We start from the raw sequence: 24,176 nt of genomic DNA, 5'->3' as shown, positions 1-24,176 counted from the left end.
TCCTTTGCTATCAGTACTCTGATCTCCTTCTTTATCGCTCTTACTTTGTGGTGTGGAAGCTCGAGTGTAGCTTTGATTGTGTCTATGTTGAACCCTAGGAACTCTATATTTTGCACAGGTACCAGCTGGGATTTGTCCAAGTTCACTAAGAAGCCCAGAGATGACAAGAGCGTGAATATCCATTGCACGTTCTTGGATAGCAAGGTTTTGTCTGACCCTAGCACTAGAATGTCGTCCAGGTAGACGATAATACGAATTCCTCTTTCCCGAATAGCTGCTGCTACGGGCCTCATGATTTTGGTGAAGGCCCATGGCGCTGATGCTAGGCCGAACGGGAGACATGTGAACCGCCATATTTCCCCGCCCCAGCGGAACCGTAGATATCTCCGATGATCCTGGGCTATCGGAATCGTGAGGTAAGCGTCTTTGAGATCTAATCTCGCTAACCAGTCCCCTGTTCGGAGGAGGTCTCGCAGTAAATGGATGCCCTCCATCTTGAAATGGTTGTAAACAACCCATTCGTTCAAACTTTTTAAATTTATCACCGGACGAGTTTTGTCCCCTCGGTGAACTAGAAACATATTGCTGAGGAATCCTGGTCCCCCCTGAGTATCTTTTTCTATTGCATTCTTGTCTGCTAGGCTGAGCAACTCTCTGTGTAACAACTCTTCTTCTCCCCGGGACACCTGGATGGGACGGGGTTCTGAGCCCTGAATGGGGTCCTGTATGAACTCTAGCTGTAATCCCGCTACTGCCTGTAATACCCATGCATCGCGCGATAACGCCTGCCATGCGCTCAGAAATTGAAGGTTTCTCCCTCCTACTTTCACGCTTATTACACTCACTCACCTCATGAGGCATTGGGTTGTCTGTGAGATCCTCTTCCTCTATGGCCTCTGGGGAACTTGGCTCTAGACGGGAAGAAGGTGTCCTGTTGCTTCCCTTCCCAGTATTGGGCGCGCGGCCCTTGGGGTCTACGGGAATAATTGAAGCGACCGGACGTACGACCCCTGTAACGTCCGGTCCCGGAAAAAACTCGACCAGGGAATATCTTCTTGATTGCGCTTTGCACCCTTTCCAGTGCGGAATACGTGCCTACAAATTGCGACATTTCCTTCGCAAAGGCTTCGCCAAACAATAGACCTCTAGCTCCTTCACCAGCCTCATACGAGGCCAAGTCACTCAGTTTATTGTCTATTTTCAGAAGAACACCTCTCCTACGTTCCGAAGACATAGCGCAGTTAGCGTTGCCCATGAGACAGACAGCTCTTTGTGCCCAGTTCGCCAGAGCCGAAGCGTCTACTGGTGTTCCTGTGTCCTTGGCTTTTTCCGCCAGGTCCATTATCTTAGCTAAGGGACCTGCAATGTCCAGAAGCTTATCTTGGCACCCTCGCCAGGCCCTGTCTATTCCTTTCCGGATATCTCGCGCTGTTTTCGTCACAAAAGTGACCATCTTGGAGTCAAGCTCCGGTGTCTCCGCCAGTTTGAATGGCAACTCTGGTCGAGGGCATTCTGACCGCATCCTGGACCTTACCTCCTTGTCCAGAGGTTTCCTAATATGCTGCGCCATATAGGCTGCTACTCTGGGCGACGGGACCCAATCTGAAGATTTTGGGTGCCTGATCGCTTCTGGGTCAATCTTTGGCAGCAAAAAAGAAAGGGGAAGGGACCTGGGGGGCAAGGTTCTTATAGACTGACCTATGAGCTGATTGGAGCAGGAGTTAGGGTCAGGACTACAACACCCCATAGGCATCATGGGAGTTTTAGTTTTATAGTCATCTTGAAGGAAGGATCACTTTAGTTGGACTTTTAAAACCTCAGTTTGGCTATTTCTTTGTTGTAACAGAAAAGCACAAATGCTAACGTTTAAAAGTCATGTTTTTTGAAATGCTATTATGGCAGTATTAAAGAAAGAAAAGCATAATGCAAGCCTCCTGTCTTGTCATAGAATGGCAGTTTAATACATTCCCCCAATCACACCTCATGGTATGCCATCATATGAAGATAATAATTACAATGTAGGATAAAGAAAAAAAAAATTCCTTGTAGAATACCAGGGTACTCTGAAGAGCTGGATTTCAGCATAAGCTTAGACCAGTTCTATTAAACTAAAGGCTAATTTCTATACAAACAAAAACGTTTCTCTATCATGGAAAACAATCGTTTAGAGTTCTGAGAGAATTAATCACATAAATGATAGAGCACAGGAAAGAAACAACAAGCCAAGAATGTGGCAGAGGGGGAACATACTATATGTAACACATAGAACATTAAGAGACTCCTGCATGCTATCACAAATGGTGCTGATTAGGTGTTTAGCAGCTCTCATTCTTCATACTGGTCTGAAAAACACAACCCTGTTATAACAATTCCAGTTTTGTTTTTAGAACACAACTGAAACTATGATGGCTACCACCTATGAAATCAGACTCTTGTGAGTGAAGCATACCTGTGAGCTTTGCAGAACTTTATTTTCCCCATCATTATGTAAATATCTGCTTGAAATTTACGGCATTAGCCAGAGTTCCATCACACATAGCTGCTCAAAAACATGGCTGTGTTTATGTTTTTGGAATAACATGGCATCTGAACAACACATAATCGTGCGATGTTCTGTGGTTTTTTTTAACATCTTGAAGCTCATTAAGCACCTCTGTACCTAATTTTATCTCTTAAATGCTTCACTGCACAATCTTCATTGTGAGCTACAAATTCTTGCTGTGTAGAATTCCAACGTAATGTTGAAACGCGGTCTCAGTGTGTGATGCTACATGAACAATAAACATTGGATTAGGCACACAAGAATGCACAGATTAATTTGAGGCACTCTTATTTCTCTTTGGCCTTAATTCTTTATGCCTCCATCAGTTTGCAGCGTCTGTGTTTGGATAGATTTATGCTCCCACAAATAAATAGATGGTGCTAAGGACTATGAACAGCGGTTACTAACTACATATAGCGACAATCGCGTTGTTCCCAACTCCAATCAGCCAGAACCTCATAGTCAAACCAACTGAACCAAGACTTGGATTGTGAACAGAAAGTAATAGAAAAAAGAAAAGAAGCAGTGCTCCAGTGTAACTCATCATGACACTAGAACACGTTACTTCCTGTTACTTGCACCATGTAAAAGCAATTAAACAACAAAGATTTTTCTATCGCTGCATTCTCCTTTCAGTTCTAAGAAGTGACCGCACTGTACTAAAAGGACTCGTTTGATAGATTGAATGTAAGACAAACCGGGCCATTTGCTGACTGGCAAATGGAGATGAATAGAAACTCAATGAAATTGAAATCCAGATCACAAGTCTTAAATGTAAAATTTTAGGAAAAACATTAACAAAAATATGTTGTTGCCACTGTTGTGATTTAAACAATGTCAGCATGTGCGCCTTACTGTAATTGATGTTGGCAATGGGAATACAACCCCAGACATGTCTCTTGCCAAAGGGATGTGGCCAAGCAGTTCGGGCTGAACTGCTACTTTTGGGTGGGACCAAACCTGATTTGCATATGGTCTTTCCCATTTCTGTCATGGCTTGACAGGCGAAGAACGATGGTCTGGAGGATAGCCTAGAGCGATGCCAGTGGTTAAGATTAATTCTAAACCTTCCAGCACTCCCTGTTGTTTTGCTGATTAGATATAAACACTTCAGGAAATCCCATGTGGAAAGGGTGGCTTTATTGATAAACCAGGCAAACATTGGGATGTTACGCTTTTCTAAATAATTCAGGGGTCCTGTTTTTCTCTCTGTTCTGAAGGTATATCAAGCAAGATCTGGGAGAATTGCACATTATGGCACCCAAGTTTGTGCTAGAGTAGCCCTTATAGTGAGATTAAGTTCTCAAGATCATTATTGGGAGTCCCAAACTTAGCAAACGCTCCCCTGTATTTTGAAACATAAATTAGAGTTCTGACTTCTACACTATGATTGGCTCTCTTTGTTGTGATTTAAAATGTTATTATATTAATACTTGGGGATTTGCAATCATATGTTAATTGGAAGAAATCATTTAATTTATATTGTGTTCCTCCATTCTCTGGGATGCTTGATTTTTCTTCTCTTTTTGTGGTTGGTTAGGATACAATTCACTTACTCAAATCTTCCAAAAAGAACGGTTTTAAAGCTAGCACACGATAAGTATGACCATTCCCAGTTGCTAAACCACTTTGCTAAACACACAGTAAGGGCATTTTGACCCTATTCTCACATGATCTATGATTCTTTCCTGTCCTGGGTGTGAAATGACTATGCAGCAAGCATTTTTACTTTTCTCTCCTTTCACAAGCTTCATTTGGCTGCAAACCAACAAGACTGGAACTTGGAAAGCAATGGTTATTATGGTTGCGATTGTACCGTCTTAGAAATCAACATTACATTTCGGTTTTGTGCATGGTGTGATCACCCTTATAGAAGTTACCTCATTCCTATCTTGAGATTTCTTAACTTCAGATCTGACCGTTCCACTATGCACTAGGGGCGAGGACTCAATTCCTGCTATCCCACGTAGCTCCCCTCTTAATTTCCTCTTTTCATTCCTTATGACATGATCATAGAGGTGGCGATGATGTTGCTTGATTTCCCCCCCCCCCCCCCGGCGATTATGCCTGCTGATTTGATCTGCTTCAGTGCTCATTTGCGAGCAACCTCGATGTTAGCTTCAAAGAAGGACATAACTTGCCTTGCATATGGCCCCTCGGAACCGGCATCCTTCAAGCAAGGTGTATTAAAGACTCCCCTTGCCACCCCCGCCACGTCCTAGAAGTTGTGGTCACTCCATGTGATGCAGCTTAGGCTGGGATCAATGCAGAGTAGGCCAGACTCCCTCACCTCAGTGTATATTTCTTGTAATCTGAGGCGTGCCAATATTGGGTAATGGCCACTTTCGGGACATTAATAAATGCACATATCTTCCAAAATCTCCTGAAGATTGGCCATAAAAATGTACTCAAGAATTCTACTGCCCCCTATTCCCATCCTGGTGAAGTTTGGGGGGGTCGTCGGATGCATTTGCCCTATTTGAGACGCTGAACCCAAAGAAGGAAAGTAAACACACCCAGTCCATGCCCCATTTAGCTGCTCTCTTTTAGCTACCAATGGCAGTGCTAGTTTCATCGGCCACTCGGCTCATTTTCAGGATACCTTCGACCACCTCTTCTCCGTCTCTCATCTCTGACAGTCTGTCTGCTATCCAGGAGTGGTGTGCCGCCAGTTATCTCTGCCGTAATGCCAGTAAGACTGTGATTCTCCTCATCGGCTCACCCGTTCCCTCCTTTCCTGTCACTCTCTGGCCGGCCTCTTTGGGCCCTCTTCCTGCTCCCACCTGCGAGGCAAAAAACCTTGGGGTCATCTTTGACTCAACACTCTCCTTCTCTCCTCACATCTCTTACGTTTCTAAGAAGTCACACTACCAGCTGCACCTCCTCAGAGGTATTCTTCCTTTCCTGTCCTTCCCCCAGAAGCTCACTGTCTCCAGAGCTCTGGTTCTCTCTAGGCTGGACTACTGCAACAGCCTCTTTTTAAATCTGCCTGCTTCTACTCTCCGCCCTCTGCAACTCATCCAGAACAGGACTGCGAGACTTGTCCTTGGCCTCAAGCCCAGGGATCTTATCTCTCCAGGACTGAAATCTCTGCACTGGCTCCCAGTGGCTGCAAGGATTAAGTTCAAAATCCTCTGCGTTGTCCACAAGGCCTTCTGAGGCCTGGGGCCTCAATACCTTCAACTCTCTCTTCCTCAATATATTCCTTCTCACGCTCTTTGCTCATCCGCCTCCAACTTCTCAGGGTAAGTCGATTCACCAAGCAACGAGTTTGTGGCAGATCTCTTTTTTCGGCTGGGGCCTCCCTCTGGAACAACCTCCCTGAAACTTGAGGAGAACCATCTCCGGTTCCGGAAGCACCTCAAAACTTTCCTATTTGCTTCTGCTTTCTCACCTCTTCTCCCCTACTGAACGAAACTTCACGGGTCACCTGGTCACCCTCTGATCTCGGGCCCAGGTCCCCTCCCCTGCCAGTGACACACCTGCACTGCCTCCCTGGCATCACCCGCACTTGGAGACTGTTTTTCTGTATCCCTACAGTCCCCCACCTGCACTTGATACCTGTGTCTGCACTTACCCTTTGCACATGCCACAAGCTGGCCCTACTTCTCTTATTTTATTTATTCTATTACCCCATGTACTGCACTTTCCCCAACCCCTCCACTCTGCACTTTTCCTCTTCCCCCTTCCCCTGAACTTGTGCAATCTGAATGACACCTGGCCTAGTAGGATCGTTGTCTCTGTCTTCCCTCTTTCCGCTTCCCATGCCGCGTCGCGCCTTGAAACACTTGTATATAGGCGCGTTATAAATGCCATTTCATATCATATCATATAATTCGGACCTGCCTCAGAGGCAGCGGAATGATTGCATTAAAATTGGCACACAGGATTATGGGACCTAATTGTTCTATTCCATTCAAGAATACCTCAAGTTCCCTCACGGGGCCCTTGACTTCCTTTATATATGGCGGCACATAAACATTTATCCAGAGTAGCCCCTGCGACCCAGTTGAATCAATGTTCTCCACAGGGACTGCCCTAAGTGCAAGAATGTTGGCGGATGATGTGGGTATCTCCGCTATCCCATTGGGTGCTTCATTCCCAAAGCTAAACCTCCATTGGGGTGTCCTCGGGAGCCCTTAGTTGCAGCTCTCGTGATAAAGTTCCAGCCATCTGCCAGCAGTGGTTCAGTTAGCCATGTTTCTTGTAATAGTACCACATTGAGGTTGTCCAGATAGTTAGAGGCCATCTTCCTGAAATAAGTGATGGCGTTCCAGCTCATCATCAAGTAGATGGGCCCTTGGCCCTGGCTAGGAACTTTGCACACCTCCTTGATTTAACTAGGGATTCCAGCCAGGCCCAATGAGATTCTTCATTCTTACTGCCTTGTTACACTGGTTCTGGTCGACCCCTAGTTAACCACGCCAGACTGGTTGACGCGTGTTTACCCGATGGGATCATGCCCGAGGAATCGGTAGGAAATTTTGTCCCCCCTCGGCCAGCGGAGTCAACTATGGAGCAATAATATCCTAGATTGTGAATCGCTAACGGATCCCATGATGTATGTTAACATGTTCTCATCGAAAAAGTGGACAATGGATGTGGCATAATGTGAGTCCTCACACATGTTCACAATCTGAATGTCTCCTTTTTATGCTACGCAGTGGTAGTATAGCATGTAATAGATCCAAGACACCTGTGCGATTCAGAAACAGACTGTCGCTCCCGCGAAATAGTCTCACAATCTGGAGAGCCTTCATCCTAGTTACTCGGGGTTGCAGAACATCCACTGCCTTTCTTCCTGCACAATGTTCTGCCACAATCTTGGGCGCATTACCGGCTTCCACACCCCTCTCTATGTCCATAGTTGGTTCAAACAGTCCTTTTAAATTACATATGGTGTCATCTTTGGTGTTGCCCATAGCTGGATCACATGGGGTCGGAGTAGGTCCCCCAAAGAATCTGACTGGGTGACGCCTTTCAGAAGCTGGTACTGTGCTTCGATACACTGCTGCCCCTCCATCTTTTAAAAAAAAATGTTTTAAAACCTTTATTTATTCGACTTGACAACACGGGTAAACAGAGACGCTCACAGCGTAGCAACAAGACATATCTTTACACAAGCATACTTTACAGTACAGTGTTGGCATTTCATGTACAACTAGGATGAACGGGGTCGAGGCACTGTCACCGATACAGGACTCAAGAGACACAATTCAAGGGATGACACCAGGGAGGGAGAGGGCGGAGGTAGAGTATTCCGTGTCCGAATTCGAGGTACCAGCGGACATATAGCTGTGTGAAATTTCCGCCAAATGTCTCTTGGTCTAGAGTGCGGATGCTGCAAGCAACCCCAGGCCTCCTTAGTATCATGTGCCCATGTGACTGCTCTGAGCCACTGTGCATACGTAGGTGCTCTAGGCCGAAGCCAGTTCATCAAGATGCAACGTACAGCTAGTACCATGCAGAGTCCAGCTAGTCTCTTTGAGTTGGAACCCAACTGGGGGAAGTCGTGGAAGAGGCATCGCAGCGGGGATGGGTCTATGGTGTGATCTAGTATGGCAGATAATGTGGAACATATTCCGGACCAAAATTGTGACAGTCATGGGCAGCACCAGATCATGTGGATGTAGGGAGCTTGGTCTGTACCACATCTAGGGCAGCTGGAGGGGAGTTCACTGAACATATGATGTAGTCTGCCTGGGGTATGATGAAATCTGTGTAATATCTTAAATTGTTTTAATTTAAACTAGAGTTGTATGATACGTTGTGGGTGCGGGCACACATTCGGGACCAGCGTTCATCAGTAATCTCCACTCTGAGATCCTCCTCCCACCTGTGTCTCAGTTCAGTGAAGGGGGGGCAGTTCTAGTCTGCAGTAGAGAATAAAGCCTTCCCCCTAAAGGAATCGAAGGAGCATAACTCCGCCATTATGGGCTCGTCAGGTGGCATTGTAGGGAAGTTGGGGTATCTGGCTTTGAGATTTCTCCGGAGAGAGGAGTATTGCAGCCATACTGAAGGTTTCCGCTTAAGGGGAGGTGGAAGGTCTGCCCTTTCGAGAAAGTTTCCCTGTTCAAAGACATCCCGGAGTGTCAAGAAGCCTGCGTCAGCCCAACGAGATACAGTGGATTGTGGGATATGTGGGACATCAGGGAAGAAATTCCAGAGCGGGAGGTCTCCGTGGAAGGGGTAAGGTGTGCCTACCAGTTTCCAAATCTTAGTTAGAGCTAGGGATGTACTTGTAACCGGGTCCGCTGAGTCAGGGTCAGCTGGGGCGGGTTTGAGAATAAGGGAGCCAATTACTCGATCGCTGACTGTAAATTTCTCTAATCGGACGTGCGGGGGAGGGGTCGGCGGTGTTAAACCAGTGGGAGGCGAATTGGGACTGGGCTACCAACCAATACTTGGTGAAGTCGGGGGTGCTAAACCCGCCAAGTTCCATAGGAGTGGTCAATGTTGTTAATTTGAGTCGGACTGCGCCGGAGTGCCATAGGAAGGTGTTGGTTATTTGGCGTAGCGTCTGGAAGAAGTCATCGCCTGGCCACAGTGGTAGATTAGTGAATCGGTAGAGGAGTTGGAGTAGTACAACCATTTTAAGTATCCCTATCCGACCAGCTAATGAAATAGGAAGTCTAGCCCAGCCAGCGGTTTTGGTGGCCAGATTCGTGAGGTAATTACGATAGTTGTCCTCACGCCGCTCCGCTGTGTGCTGGGAAACCACCACCCCCAGGTACGTGAAGTTAGATTGGGACCATGTGAATCCCCTTAGGTCAGAGGGGGGCTGTGTGCAGTCTGTAAGTGGAAATAGGACAGATTTAGAGCAGTTTACCCTAAGCACGAAAATGTGTCCAAACCGAACCACATCCTCTAAGATTGGGGCCAGATTGTTTTCAGGGGAGCGGATATAAAGGAGGGCATCGTCGGCGTACAGGGAGATCATATCGGACTGGCCCGCAGTACGCAAGCCTCTATGGGAATGTGACTGGCGCATCATGTCGGCAAAAGGTTCCATGGCTATAGCGAATATTAGCGAGGAAAAAGGGCAGCCCTGTCTTGGCTGGCTATCTGAAAGGGGGTGGAGCACCTATCCTCAGTGCAGACTCTAGCCGATGGACCGGTGTAGAGCAGCTTAACCCAGGTTCGAAAGTTGGGGCCAAATTTGCATGTCACTAGGACTCGCTACAAGTATTCCCATGACACTGAGTCAAATGCCTTCTGCATATCTAGGGTGGCAGCCACTGCCTGCACCTCCGGCCCAATCCTACTTATCACATTGAAGAGCCTTCTTAGGTTGAGGGAGGTGGATCTTCCTGGGTTAAATCTTTCTTGATCAGGGTGAATGATGTGGGGCATGAATGAGGCTAGTTGGATGGCTAATAGTTTAGCATATATTTTGACGTTGCATTTGATTAGCGAAAGGGGACGTATGAGCCGCATTGGATGGGGGGGTTTGCCAGGTTTGAGAAGGACCGTTATCATGCCAGCGATTCAATGGCCTCAGCAAGTTCTTCAGGAGTGAACGGTCTTTCCAGGGTAATGCTGGTGTCAGCAGAGAGGACCAAGAGAGGGAGGCTTTCTAAATAGGAATCTATTTCTGATATCTGGGCGCCATCGGTTTTCGAATATAGCAAAGTATAGAATGCTAGAAATTCAACGTTAATGTCTTGTGGTGATGTCGCCAGTGCTCCATCAGGTCTCTCTATCGCCGGTATGTTGGGGGCTCCAAACTCTTGGCCTATCAACCTGGCCAACAATCGGCCTGGCCGTTCTCCCTCGCCATATTTCCTTACTGAATTGGGTCTGTCCAGGAATTTGACTTCACTTTCGGCTAGATTTCGGAATGTGTTTAGTTCTGTCCCTAGTTGCGCTAATGTTTCAGGGGTGTGATCTAGGGCATATTGCGTCTCGAGGGTAGCTAGGGTCGATTCGCTGCTAGCAATATCCGAGCGGATTCCTTTCAGAATACCACTCCCTAATATATGCCTTAAAGGATTCCCAGAGAGTGGCCTGTGATGGCACAGAATTGGTATTAACCTCAAAAAATTCCTCGATGGAGGATTCGAGTTCAGAAGCGAAGACCTGATCAAGTAGGGCATGAGGCCTCATTTTCCACTGTCTCTCTCTATTGTAGTCTTGACCCCAGTTCAAGGAGATGATCACTGGCGAGTGGTCGGATAGGGTTCTAGGGAGGATCGCTAGATGGGACAGGCCTCTGATCAATATGCCTGATATGAGCCATCTTCTCTATTTTAGAGTGTGAGTCGTGCACTGAGGAATAATAGAAGTAAGTACGGGAGTTTGGGTACAAGAGCCGCCAATCGTCCACAACTGCCAAACGGGGGAGCGTTTTCAGGATAGTGTAGGCCGCTTTGGAAAGCCGGCGGGGTCTGGAGCCCGAACTGTCCAGGTTGATTTCTATTATTGTATGGGACCAGGGGATAACTCTCCAACAAAGAGGCCAGATGCAGGTAAAACTCTGGGTCATCGATGTTTGGGCCGTAGATATTCAAAATGGCTACCTCTTGATTTTGCAGCCTGCCGAGCATTAGTACATACCTCCTTAAGACTTCTGTGTATCAGAGTAAGGACACCTCGACTTTGGGTGGAATAGTTAATATAATACCTCTGGGGTCCCCACTGTTTAGCAAACTTTTCGCCTTGTTCAGAGCGGGCATGAGTCTCCTGTAAGTATAGGATATTAACGCCATGGCGTTCAGTATAAAGTTGTATCTGCCGCATCTTTTTGTGGTTACCCAGACCCCTTACATTCCAGCTCATGAATAGCAAGTTACTATCCATCATTTGTGTGGGGATTTTGGCTGAGCTCCGGTCTACGTAGTAGCATTGGCCAGTGCCAACCCAAGTATGCCTGTGACCTAATACTGCGGCATGTGTGGCATCTCTTGTGGTTGTCAAGACTTTTTTAACATAACTCCTGCACCCTCTCCCCCACACCCACATCCCTCCCCCAAACAGAGTTAATGATAGCCCAACCTAACCATAACAACAGCCAACTCATTGGGAACAACGCCTGGGGGCCTGTTAGCTGGCTTGGCGGTGTTGCCCCGGACCGGGGAAAGTGTAAGGAGATTTTCAATACCGGACAATTCACCAGTATAATTGGAATGAACCTGGTAAGTGGAGGATCAACAGTAGAAGAACAAAATCAATCTGTTAATGGGAACCCGTGGCACACCAACACAACTGAATATGCAGCTTTCGATGGGCCTGTTTCCAGGCAAGGACTTGGTGTACAATGATTGGGCCACAGTGGTTCCATCGTAATGGCGGAGGATCAGCCAGGGAAATGTTAGTCAATGAATTTTGATGCCTCCTCCGTGATCGTAAAGAAGAAGGTCTGATTAGAGTGTTCAATCCGTAGTTTGGCGGGAAATAACATGGAGTATTTAACCCCTAGATCTCGGAGCCGTTTCTTAACTGTTGAAAAGACCTTGCGCTCCTGTTGCACCGCCACAGAGAAATCAGGGTAAAGATGGATCCTAGCCGTAACCAGTCGCAGTTCACACTCGACTCTGGCCGCTCTGAGGAGAGCATCGCGGTCCCGGAAATTTAAGATTCTGGCAATGATGGGGCGCGGGGGTGCGCCAGGCTTAGGCTTTGCAATCAAGGAACAATGTGCTCTTTCAACTACGAACTGTGGAGTGTGTTTAGGTGAGTCTAGCACTGTCAGCAACATGTGCTCCACAAAGTCTTCCATGGGCTCGTTGGTATTGTCCTCAGGCACTCCGATTATGTGCCGGATGTTGCGTCTCGAGCAAGATTCTAGGTCATCGTTCTTTTTTTCAACCGTCAGCACCCGAGTAGAGAGTGAGGAGACCGTGGCCCGTAGAGAACCCAGTTCATCTTCGGTGGCACCTACCCTTGTTTCAACTCCGCCATCAGTCTTCTCGATGTGCGCCTTAATAGATGAGATAGTGCCATTCATGTCATTGAGTTTGGTGTGTAGTGTGGTGAACTCCTCGCGGATATACTCTAGCATCTTCTGTGAGTCATCAGGGGCCGGAGTGGCCGATGTTGCAGGGGCCTCATGCTGTGCCTCAGCAGTTGATTTAGCTGGGGTTGTTGTGAACATGTTTAGGGAGCTTTGTTTTTTCCCGGTACCCGCTCCTTTGGTCATGGTGTCAGCGGAGGGGGGTTCTGAGTATATGGGCAGGTATGGGTGGCTAGATATGTCAATGTTGCATTGCCACACCGCGAGTAGCAGGCTATTCAAAACCGCTCTGGTCGGATCGCCAAGAGCTCTGCTTTGGGTCCTTTCAGGTAAGTTAACCCCCGGCTCCTCCAGGGGGGCAGAGAGTATGCTAGCGGATTTTGTGCCTTCTCCCTATCTGAGAGGTTTGCGCCAGGTGCTGGGGTTTAAGGAGTCCCGCCTAACCATGTGCAGTGTAGGCAGTTAATCCGATACAGAGCAGGACCAGTAGGAAGACTCCTGTAGGGTGTCGGGTAAGGGGCTTGATTTATTTGATGAGGTATCAGAGTTCCAGTCCTTAAGGCAGTTTGCTCACAGTGTCGGCGAATGTTAGATAATGGGGGGGGCCTCCCCCAACCCAGTAGTAGGGACGACCACTGAGAGGCAGGGCCGCTCCAGCGGTGTGCGCACGGGGCGAGTAATGGCTGCCAATTTTTTTGGTGGAGTGTCAATAGCCCCTCTGACAGGTATACAAGTGCAGGTATGGGAGCCACCACCGTGAGGGCTTGCCCCACAGGGCCTTGCTATGCCAGGCAATCCTCCCCAGCTCCTTACCGTGTCCCCCTGTGAGCGGGGCTCCTCTGTCAACCAGGGGAGCGGGGGGGGGGCCGGGAGGCCAGCGCGGCTACCACCGCACGCTGCTATCTTCCAGCGGGGCACCAGCCAGGACCGCGCCCGCCCGCCGGGTAACACGCGAGCAGCAGGATCGAGGCTAGTGTATGGGGCACAGCGGGCGACCGACCGCCACCTCCACGGCTCCATGGGGACAACCCAAGCCCAGACCAGATCTCCCTCGCTGCTTCCAGTAGTCTGCCGGTAGAAAGGCACGCAACGAAGGGCGAGTCACCCCTCCCCCTCTCAGGCCGCCGCGCCGTGGGACACAGCAGTTGGGCAGGCCACACTCCCTGGAGCCGGAGAGCAGGGAAAGCCAGGAAGCTCCCCCGCCGGTGTCAGGATCCGCCGTAGCTCCGCAGTCTTGGGATCCCGGGCTCTGTGGATCAGTAAGGATCGACTATGGCAGTCTGTCGCCCAGGATTCGGGTAGATGAAAGAGGATTATTGGCGTAAAGCCGGTAATATTTTGAAGTTGCCTCGGTCCGGAGCTCGGCACTTAGGCTGCCAGCACCATCGCACGCAACAGCGCCCCCTCCCTCCACCTTTTTTGTACCAGTTGTAGTCCCAGCAGAACAATTTGAGCAGCTATGTTGGGACTTATCAGCCCCATGCTTTGTTTTACTCACGATAAGTGAGGAATCTCCTCCTTTTAGATAACGCCTTTTTTTGTCAGTTAATTGTTCATACATCATGGCCTGTCTCACTGGTTGTTTGGTACCCCTTTTCCTTGGCCGTGCATACCAGGCTGCAGAGTTCATCTCACTGGGAAGAGCAGTTGCTGCTCCCACACCCTTAGCACCTGTCGCACGTTTCACGGTCTGCAGGGGTTCCTTTTGTAATGGGGCATGGATGCACTTAACTTCTTGGCTTAACATGGCCTCCCCTCTTTTTAGGTGGTAAGATGCCTTGAGTAGTTCATTGAGCAGGTGGGTAAGTTTGTCAATTTTATCACAAACCGTGTCTAGTTTCACTGCTGTCATCTCATATTTCTGGGTCAGGTCTGTCAAAAGTCCCTCCAAAATGGAAAACCTAGTTGCGGAGGAACTACTTGTGTCCGAATCAGGCGAGCTCATACTGCATTCTGTGAGCGTTTCCTCGGCTGTACTCCCCACCCCTGCCTCCAAACAGGCAGGTGTTAATTACTTGAGGATGAAGCCATAGGCTCTAAAGTATGTTCGCTTGAAAAGCTAAAGCCACACTTGAGGAAAAAGATTCCTCACCAATGGCAGGTGCCAAATCGATGTTAGGAGTTTCTGATTCTCCTTGAGTTGTTATGGGGCTCAAACTCCTACTCCTATTTCTTTTGTGATTACTGGACACATTGCCTGCAATAGGTGAGCTCAAAACTATCTCGGACAAGAGATCCGCCCCTGGTATAATCATGGCAGTAACCAACATTTCAACGGACTTGGATCCCAAACAGGGGGCAGAAATCATCAATTCCCCCATCAAGTCCTCGCACAGTTCAATTGCTGCTTCTTTAATTGCGGAGGGCAGCAGGGGGTAGTAGTTAAAGTGTTTGCTGGTACAGGGTCCAAGTACAGTATGGGCTTAGTGTCCTTCAGCCTGACGATCCTCTGGGGACATCCACGTGGTGACTGGGCAATAGAAGTGATTTTATCAGACACCACACCTCCAGCTGGTCCCCTCCCCTCTTGGCTCAGTTACAATCCCAAGCAGCGCTGTAGGCTTGCGTGTGCCTGCAATGGTGTTATTTGAAAATCCTTGGTCTGGCTCTCTTTCTGTGCTGGAGTTAGAGCGCAGCCTACGCTTCACCACCACAGTACGTTTTGCTCCCATAGCGCCATCATATTTCCTATTTACTTCCTATGGCTTACTGGTACAGTTTATTGCTAAGTGCGAGAAATGCACGTGTGCCAATTAACAGTGAGGTAGGGGTCAAGCTGCACAAGCCCAATGCAACACAGCCGTCAGGAAGGAAAACAAGAGCCAAATTCCTGGGCAAATACAGCAAGTAAACAAGGTAGGGACTGGGTAAAGGATGTTTCTGATGCTTGTTAATCTGCTTAGAATCACATGCTCCGCATATAGTCCGACATCTAATGGTGATCGCGATGCAAGCCGAGAGTGGTTCTCCCATAGGCGGTGTCGCCTCGAGTGACGAGAACTCTCAACAGCAGCCCTGGCTCCGATGTTAAGGCCATAGACATTTCTGCAGAACCGTCCGGTTCCTAGTTGCCCGTCCCCGGCCCGACCGGCAGGCCACCGGTACTGCTATGGGGAGATCACACCCCGGCGACAGAGGCACATCAGCACCACCTAAGGATAAACATACAACCCCATGGGCTCCCTCGACGTATACGTTGAGGAAGCATCAGGCGCCAATAGGCCCATAGAAAATGTCGACGGCGCCTACCGATCCTCATGATTGACCGCCCTCCCTGCATCCGTCTTCTCAGCATGTATCTGGGCATTCCACCCATAAGGGTGTCTCTTCCAAAAAACACAAGCGCTGATGCGCCATCTAAGACACCGTCAGCCCCAAATGTTTTGGCGGAGCCAAAGACCACGACGACGTCTACAGGCACATCAAAATCCCTCTCTCATCCACCAGAGCTAAGTGAGAGTCTTGCACCTATTGTTTCGGCGGCGAACAGACCAAAAAGCACCCCTTCTTGTCAAGAGAAGTATTCTGAAGGGTCTCAGCCCCTTTCTCAGGCTTTGTCTGAGATGTCCCTTCCTTCTAAGGAACCTATTCCTCCTGGAGAGCCTTTCCCCCCTCCAGACCTCTCTGGTTCATCCCTGTGGACCAGAGTAAGGTTTGAGAACTACATGGACAAACTATCACAGTTTGTAGACTTTTCAGAAAAGTTTATTACCCACAAGAGACCTAGGGAGGAGGAATCCTGCCCTATTTTACCAAAGGTGCAGAGGCTTTCAAGCAAAACTCTTACCAAGAGGTTTTTTGAGTTCTCTGAACCAGAAGAGGTATACGAGGATGCCTATGGTCATGAAGACAATCTGTTTGGGCAGGACATACCTGACCAGTGCCCAGATTCGGGTCAACATCAGCCTGCAGAGGAAGCACCTTGGCTTTCCCCCACTCCAACTCCTGACCCAGACGCCACAGAGGCAGGCATCGCCTATTGACGATCATATGGCTTTTAATGCAATCCTGAAAAGGGCTGCAGACCACTTCCAAATTGCCACGCAGGAATCTGTTCAAGACACTGACTTTATTGAAGACATACTGAAGGAAAGAAAACCCACTAGTCAGGCAATACCCCCTGTTCAATTTCCTCAAAAAGCTCCTCACACCTTCTTTGCTGTCCCCTTCCCTTACAAGGGCTGGCAGCCCTCGGGTTGAAAAACTGTTTCACCCCTCTCCTTCTGACCCTTTGTACATTGAAGAGCATGCCACTCCAGACTCCCTGGCTGTTGCTACCACCAGTCAGCGGGCAGGGGTGCCACTGTCTACTGCAGAAGCGCCCCCACAAAGACTGCAAAAAACTGTACGACCTGGGCAAACGCATCACCACTTTGGCGGCATAGTCGACAAGAATTGCTAATAATTGTACCCTTTTTGTGAGTTATAGTGATGTGACGTTGCAACCTGCTTCGGTAAGGCCTCCAAGAAGTCCCCAAACCTGTGCGATCACGCTTACTGACAATCGTCTCGGAAGGAAAACCGGTAACCCACAACATCCTAAAAGATACATTGGATGCAGCTGAGACGGCGGGGCATACTCTGGCCCAGGGTACTCTTCTCAAAAGGCATGCTTTGCTAAAGAACACAGGGTTTAAGCCGGAGACTCCAGCCTCCTTAATAAACAAACTTGTGGAAGACACAAGTTTGTTTGGCAAGGCTGTAGACGATGCCTTGGAGATGGCTAAAAAAAGAGCACAAGAAGTCTCTTAAGCAAATCACTGCTAGACCTTCTCAACAACGGGAAGGGGCTAACTCTTGCTGGTCCTTTTGGGGCCAGTCTTTTTCCTGATCTCCACATGGCCAGTATGGCGCAGGAGGTACCCCATGGGCCTCCGGACAAGGCACAGCTGGCAACAGCCAATACCAGCAGAGGGGACAACAACGAGGCAAGGGTAGAGGCAGAAACTCCACCCCAAGAGGTTCATTGGCCTCCACTTTGAAAGTACTCGCCAGTCCGGGTCCCCTACCATGCCTTCCCGGTCAGGAGATGTTCAACATCTTTTCTTCACACATGGGAGGGGATCACTTCAGACCAGTGGGTGCTCAAGATCGTCAACCACGGTTATTGTATCGAGTTCCACCAGCCACCTCGATACCGTCCACCAAGAAGCAGACTCCTATCGCCAGCACACCTGCAGATTCTGCTGGAAGAGGTGCAGATCCTTCAAGAAAAGGGCGCCATAGAAGTCGTCCCCATTCATCGGGTAAACAAGGGTATTTATTCAGTGTGCTCACTAGACTGATGGGACCTCCCTTTGAACCTATTCATAAGGCTAGCCTTAAAGCACTTGCTTACAAGACCGCCTTCCTGGTGGCAGTCACATTGATAAGGAGAGTTGGTGAACTGCAGGCCCTGTCAGTTCAAGACCCATTTGTCACGATTCACAAGGACAAGGCGGTCCTGCGCACTTTCCCACGATTTGCGCCTAAATTTATTTCAAAGTTCCATGTGAACCAATCAATAGAACCACCCACCTTTTTCCAGAATCCCACTAGCATGGCAGCGTTACCTTTATGTTGGTCGTTAAAACTTTATTCAGATAAAAAATCCATCGAGGTTCAAATCCATACAATAACAATAATGCATCACATAAAATTAAGAAGGATAAAATCACATTGTGAATATAAATAACATATATATCATTAATGATAGTAATTGACACCAATGTCTTAGAAATCTCAAACAATATATCTGTGTAAACATCATCAATGGGCACAAGATTCATATACATTAGACATAACAAAATTTGAATAAAATGGCATTTTAGATGGAATTGATTAACACTTTCCTCATATTCAGCTATGGTCTTAAGTATGTCAGTAGTCCAGGCCACCAAAGAAGACTCGGCCATCAAAAGAAAACAAAGGGCAGGTTTACAATGCCGAAAACCGAGACTTACAAGCAATGGTAAAATCGTTGATTTCCTGATAATAAAATACGTCCGCCAGAAAGAAAAAAGTACATTCTGTATGTGAGCATTACATAACAAACGGTTATTATCCGTCATATTGTTTATGTCCCAGGTGCTAATACCCTGCTTTAAGAGGGAGGGAGTAAATTAAGCCTTGTTCTTAAACACAATTGTGTTTGTATTGTCTATAACAAGCAGCCTGACCTTACATTTGTGGCCACAATTGTATATAGCAGATTAGATTGTCTTGTTAATTATTTTTGTTCTCTTACCATTAATAGAACTTCATTTTTTTTTTACTTCTTTTTATTGTTTCATTGACAAAGAAAAACAAATAAGGTTCAACAATGAAATAAACCCCCACTCCTCCCAAACCCCCCGTCACAGTCCCTGTAGTCCTTCCCTCCATCCATTTCCCAACCTCTCTTTCAGTTGAAGATGTCCAACAGTTTAAGTCTTTGGGGGCACCATTGTTCCCTGAATTCCCCTTTCAAGTATTCCAAGGATTCCCTCCAATCTGCATAAAAGCTTTCCAGTTTGTTGTCGGCAGCATACGTTGCCCATTCCAATGAGACAATGTCCCACATTTTCCTCTGCCATTCCTGCTCTGTAGGGACCGTGGGGCCTTTCCACTTCTGCGCGATGAGGAACATTGCAGCCAACATAAATATTACTTTCGCCTTGGTACACCCCCGCCTTTCCACTTCGTTCTCCCGCCCGCTTATCCCCAATAAGATCTCCCGGGGATCCTGGTGAGCCCCTCCCCCAGAGCATGAGCAAGCGCGCTCATGATTACGCTCCAAAAAGGTCATATAACGGGGCAATCCCACCATACGTGCGTAGCCGTGCCTATTTCCCCGCAACCCCTCCAGCACTCCCCTGAAGTAGCAGGATACATAGCGTGGAGTCGGGCAGGAGTGTAAGGCCAACCATACAAATATTTGTCCCAGCTTTCCCGCAGCTGGATCGCTTTTGCAACCTTAGGGATCTGTCGACACAGCCTCTCCCAGTCCCTCTGCTCCATTCGAACCCCAGAGTACCGCCCCCAGTCCTCCATGAAGGCCCAACTGACACTCAGGCCGGTTCTCTCCAACTGTTTGTACAAATCTGAAATTAACCCCCTAGAACCCTCATGGGTTGTTACGAACCTTTCAAAGTTGATTAAATCTCTAGTCGCGGCCCTCCTGACCTCCGCAGACATAACCCAGTGCCTGATTTGGAATTTCGGGAGCCTCTCCCGCTCCCCCAGGCCGAACTCCCATTTGCACACCCCGACTGCTCCCATGCAAGGAATGCCCCCCTCTCCAGTCCCGGTGAGAAGTCCCCAATATTAAAGAGAGGAGTAAACGGCGAAGGGAAAGTTGTGACCCCCCGCTTCTCTACCGCCCGATCCCAACTATCAACCACACTTTTAGTGATGGCACTCAAATAAAGGTGGGCCTGTCTCAGCCTACGTGGGAGCCACAGGACCTCCCTTAGGTGGTGTCGGGCAACTGCCCTATCCATCTTCACCCAATGCTTCAGGTAATCCTTCAAGAACCACTCCTTGATTACCCTAAGCTGTGCCGCTTCATGGTAGCGGCGAAAGTCGGGAAATGCCAAGCCCCCCCTCTCCCTATATGCCGTAAGTAACTGCCTGGACAGACGCGATCTCTTCCCACCCCAAACGAATTCCCTGGTCACCCGGTCCAGCCTCCTGAAGAAACTTTCGGGAACCCTCAAGGGGATAGCCTGGAATAGATAAAGTACTCGAGGGAGAATCACCATTCTAAGGACTGCCCCCCTACCCAACCAGGAGATGGGCAGGGCTCCCCACTTCCGTAAATCTTTTTTAATTGCTAGGAGAATCGGCTCGTAGTTTGCTCCGTACCAGCCCGCCAGCCAGGGGGTTATCTTTACTCCCAAATACCGCAACCCAGACGGGCTCCACTTGAACGGGGACATCTCCCTCGTCTCCCTCGCCTCTTGCACCCCCAGAGACAAATTCATCAATTTCGACTTTTGGAAGTTAACACGCAAGCCTGAGATTTCGCCAAAGGTGGTTATTAGGGCCATGCATGCTTGTACGGACCCCTTTGGGTTAGATAGTGTGAGCAACATATCATCGGCGAAGGCTGCTACTTTATGTTGGTTCCCTCCGAAAGGAATACCCCTAATATCTTCTACCTGACGGAGTGCCAAAAGGAGTGGCTCCAGATAGATAGCGTAGAGTAGCGGGGAGAGGGGACACCCCTGCTTCGTCCCCCGCTGGAGCCTAAAAGACTGGGACATCTCCCCATTAACCAGGATGCATTACGTGGGGTTCTTATAATTAGCGGCGACCAGGTTTATGAAACCCTCCCCCAGTCCCATCCTCCCCATCACCTGAAATAAGAACGACCACTCCACCCGGTCGAACGCCTTTTCGGCATCATGTGCTAAAAGGACTGCCGGAGTGGCCGTCTTACGCGATTTCTCCACCAGGTGAGCGACCCTCCTTATGTTGTCAGCAGTTTGCAGCAATTACAAAGCCTGACTGGTGTTGGTGAATTAGCGAGGGTAGGTGTTTTTCCAGACGCCTTGCCAAGATCTTCGTGAAAATGTTTGCCTCTGTGTTGATGAGGGCAATGGGACGATAGGAGGTCCATTCCTCCGGATCTTTCCCTGCTTTATGAATAAGAATAATTTTAGACTCTTCCATCGTCCGGGTGATTCCACCTTCGGCGCCGAATGAATTAAATAGCTGCGTTAAATGCGGGACCAAGAGATGGCAGAATGCCTTGTAGAAGGAAGCGGGATACCCGTCGGGCCCGGGAGCCTTGTTTCGGGGAAGGGATGCTATTGTCGCCCTCACCTCGTCCTCCGTAATCGGTCAGCCCAGCTCCCCGCCCTCCTCTCTGGACAGTTGCGGGAGTGGTAAGTTCCTTCAGAACTCTTTCTGTGGTAGTGGGGCTGGGTAATGGGAAGAGTAAAGGGTTTGGTAGAACTCCACCAACCTCCCCTTTATTTCATCAGCTCGGGTTAGTCTCCTACCCCCCTGGTCTTTAATAGCCGGAATTACTTTCTGTTCCCTCTGACCCCTCAGGAGGCGCGCTAGCAGTGAGCCTGCCTTATTAGCCTTAGCATAACATTTTTGTCGAACCCTCAACAAAGCTTCTTCTGCCTTCTTGGTTCTTAAGATCCCGAGCTGGCCCTCCGCAAGCCTGTACTTCCTATAAACCTTCCTTGTGGGGGTTTCCCGCATCCGGGTTCTAGCAGCCTCAACCTCCCTCTCGAGCTGAGCCTCCAGCCACCTTAACGTTTTATTTCTCTCCGCCTTTAATGCAATGAGTTCCACCCTCAGAGTAGCCTTAAAGGCGTCCCATCTTGTGCTGAAGCTCGTGTCCATGCAGGTGTTCCTTACAAAAAACTCCTGAATCCCGCCCTCCAGCTCCCTACCTATCACAGAATCCGTCAGAAGCTCGCCCGGGAATTTCCAGCTCCACGCCCCCGGCCTTCGCCTTCCAAGCCTCAGGTTCATTTGCACAACCTTGTGGTCGGCTATTCCCAGAGGGCCCGCCTCCACCGCCTCTACTGCTCCAAGTAGACTGGCAGAAACCGAAATATAATCAATACGGGACTGGGTCCTGTGAACATCCGAAAGGAAGGTAAAACCTTCCTCGTCTCCCCGTAGCACCTGCCAGACATCCCACAAGCCGGCCTCTTCCCAACTTTCCCTCAATAGAGGAGAGGCTACCACACCCCCCCTCACCTTTCATGACGGGAGCGGTCCCGACTCTTGTCCCAAGCCAAATTAAAATCCCCCATCAGAACCACTTGACCCCTCGCAAAATTCTCCAGGACACTCAAGGTATCCCGCAGGAACTGATCCTGGCCCACATTGGGGGAATATACCAACGCAATAGTGTAGCAGGAACCCATTATTGTCCCCCTCACCATAATATACCTTCCATTACTATCTCTGAGAATCTCTTGTAGCCTAAAATCGACCCCCCTTCCAAAAGCTAGGGCAACGCCCCCCCTCTTCGTAGAGCCAGACGCAAACCATATCTGTGGGAACCCCTTTAGGCGAAGCCGGCCTTGATCTTGCCGCCTTAAGTGGGTTTCCTGCAAAGCCAACATGTCCGGCTTGTGGGATCTTGTGAATTGCTCCAGTTTCGTACGCTTGAGGGGGGAGTTAAGCCCCCTCACATTATGTGTTAGCCACCGAAAAACAGAGTTTGAACATGTGGCGTCCCCTTCATCCAGCCCTTCGGCACTCCCCGGATGCACCCCGGCCACCATCTCCCCTTCCTTCCTGGTATGGGGCTCGGGCTTCCTCCTCCCCCCACGGTCCCCGTTGGCCCCTCATCCACTATCCACTCGAGGCTAACCTTCCCCATTATGTGCTGTGACCACCCCGCGCTGTCCCCTCCCTTCCCACCCCCGCCGCCCCCCCAACTTGAATTGGGAACGAAGATCCGGCTCATATGAGCCCCCAAACTCCCCGTAGGAGGTGCTGCGCGCCTGCTGTCCCGTTCGACACCCGCGGGGCAGCCCCTCCCGGAACTCGGCCCCTCTCGTGTCTCCTCCAGCTCTCCCTTGGGGAGAACCCCTCCCCATACGGACACGCTGCCAGCTCCACCCCGCTGGTGGACTCACCTTGACCCCCCCCAACCCCCACCACCCTCTGGAGCCCAACTTGGAAAGTGAACCGAAACCCCCACTCCCCTCCCCGGACTCACTTGTCCTTGCGTGTTCCAAGAAGTGCACTACCACCCCCCCAGATCTGTAAAAGGCCTATACCCCACCACCCCCGTTTTAAGAACTGCCCCGGTTCGACGCTGCAAAATTATCCCAACCCAGATGCTGCTCCATTCCTCCTCCGCTCCTGCGGACCTCTCCGGCCCGCTCTCTGGACTCCCTCCCACTCGAACACAAGCCCAAATGGAAAGGTCCACCTGTACTTAATGCCTCTTCCAGTGAGTTCTCTGAGGGGAGGACCCATCTTCCTCCTCTTCACTAGGGTGCTATTTGCCAAGTCCTGGAACAGGGCGATCTCCTGACCCTTGTAGCTCACTGGTTCCTGGAGCCTCGCAGCGCGCAGGACCGCCTCTTTTTGGGCATACCTCGCAAACGCGGCCAGAACATCTCGAGGCCTTGCGTTGGGTCCCTGGGAGATCCGGCCCACTCTGTGCACCCTGTCCAACTCAATCGCTTCGGGGTCCCCCTCACCCAATAGTCCCATGAAAAGTCTCTGGATTTCTGCCTTCAAGTCCTTCTCTCCTACCGATTCCGGCAGAAGCTTCACCCTGATATTGACCCTTCTTGATCTATTTTCGAGGTCCTCCACTTGGGCTTCTAAGTTGCGCGTTGCCAGGTCCAGACGATCAATAGCTTCCCCGTTGGCTGTCGAATCCTTTTCCACCTCCTGCAGACCCCTTTCCAGTAGGTCTGTTCTCTCCCCTAGCTGGGCCATGTTCTGTTTCAGCTCTCCCAACGCAACATTCAAGTCGGATCTCATTAACTGAAACTGATCCTGAAACGTTTTAGCTAAGGTTTCTCCTAGAGCCTGCATCTCGCCTCTAAGGTCCTGTCGTGTCAAAAGCTCCTGGTCCCCCGCTCCCTCCCGGGCCGGCTGCTTCTTGTGTTGCCCATTATCGTCCCCTCTGTTATCCCTGGTGTCCATCGCCGACCACATGGAAGCGAGGGTAGCCATGGGGTCTCCCATGGACTGGCCGGACCGCGACGCTTTGCCCTTGGCCCTGGA

The 24,176-nt window shown here is 49.5% G+C and overlaps 1 protein-coding gene across 1 annotated transcript in view; it reads left to right on the top strand.

The window, feature by feature from the left end:
* PCMTD1 (protein-L-isoaspartate (D-aspartate) O-methyltransferase domain containing 1) overlaps positions 1-24,176 on the top strand; it is an 869,695-nt gene that overhangs the window by 91,254 nt on the left and 754,265 nt on the right. The gene's annotated exons all lie outside the window — the stretch shown is intronic.

Source organism: Ambystoma mexicanum, chromosome 5q, assembly GCF_040938575.1.
Source record: "Ambystoma mexicanum isolate Mex_15411 chromosome 5q, UKY_AmexF1_1, whole genome shotgun sequence".
NCBI lineage: Eukaryota > Metazoa > Chordata > Amphibia > Caudata > Ambystomatidae > Ambystoma > Ambystoma mexicanum.
Note: the sequence above shows the minus strand (reverse complement) of the source record. Positions and strands in the feature narration are given on the sequence as shown.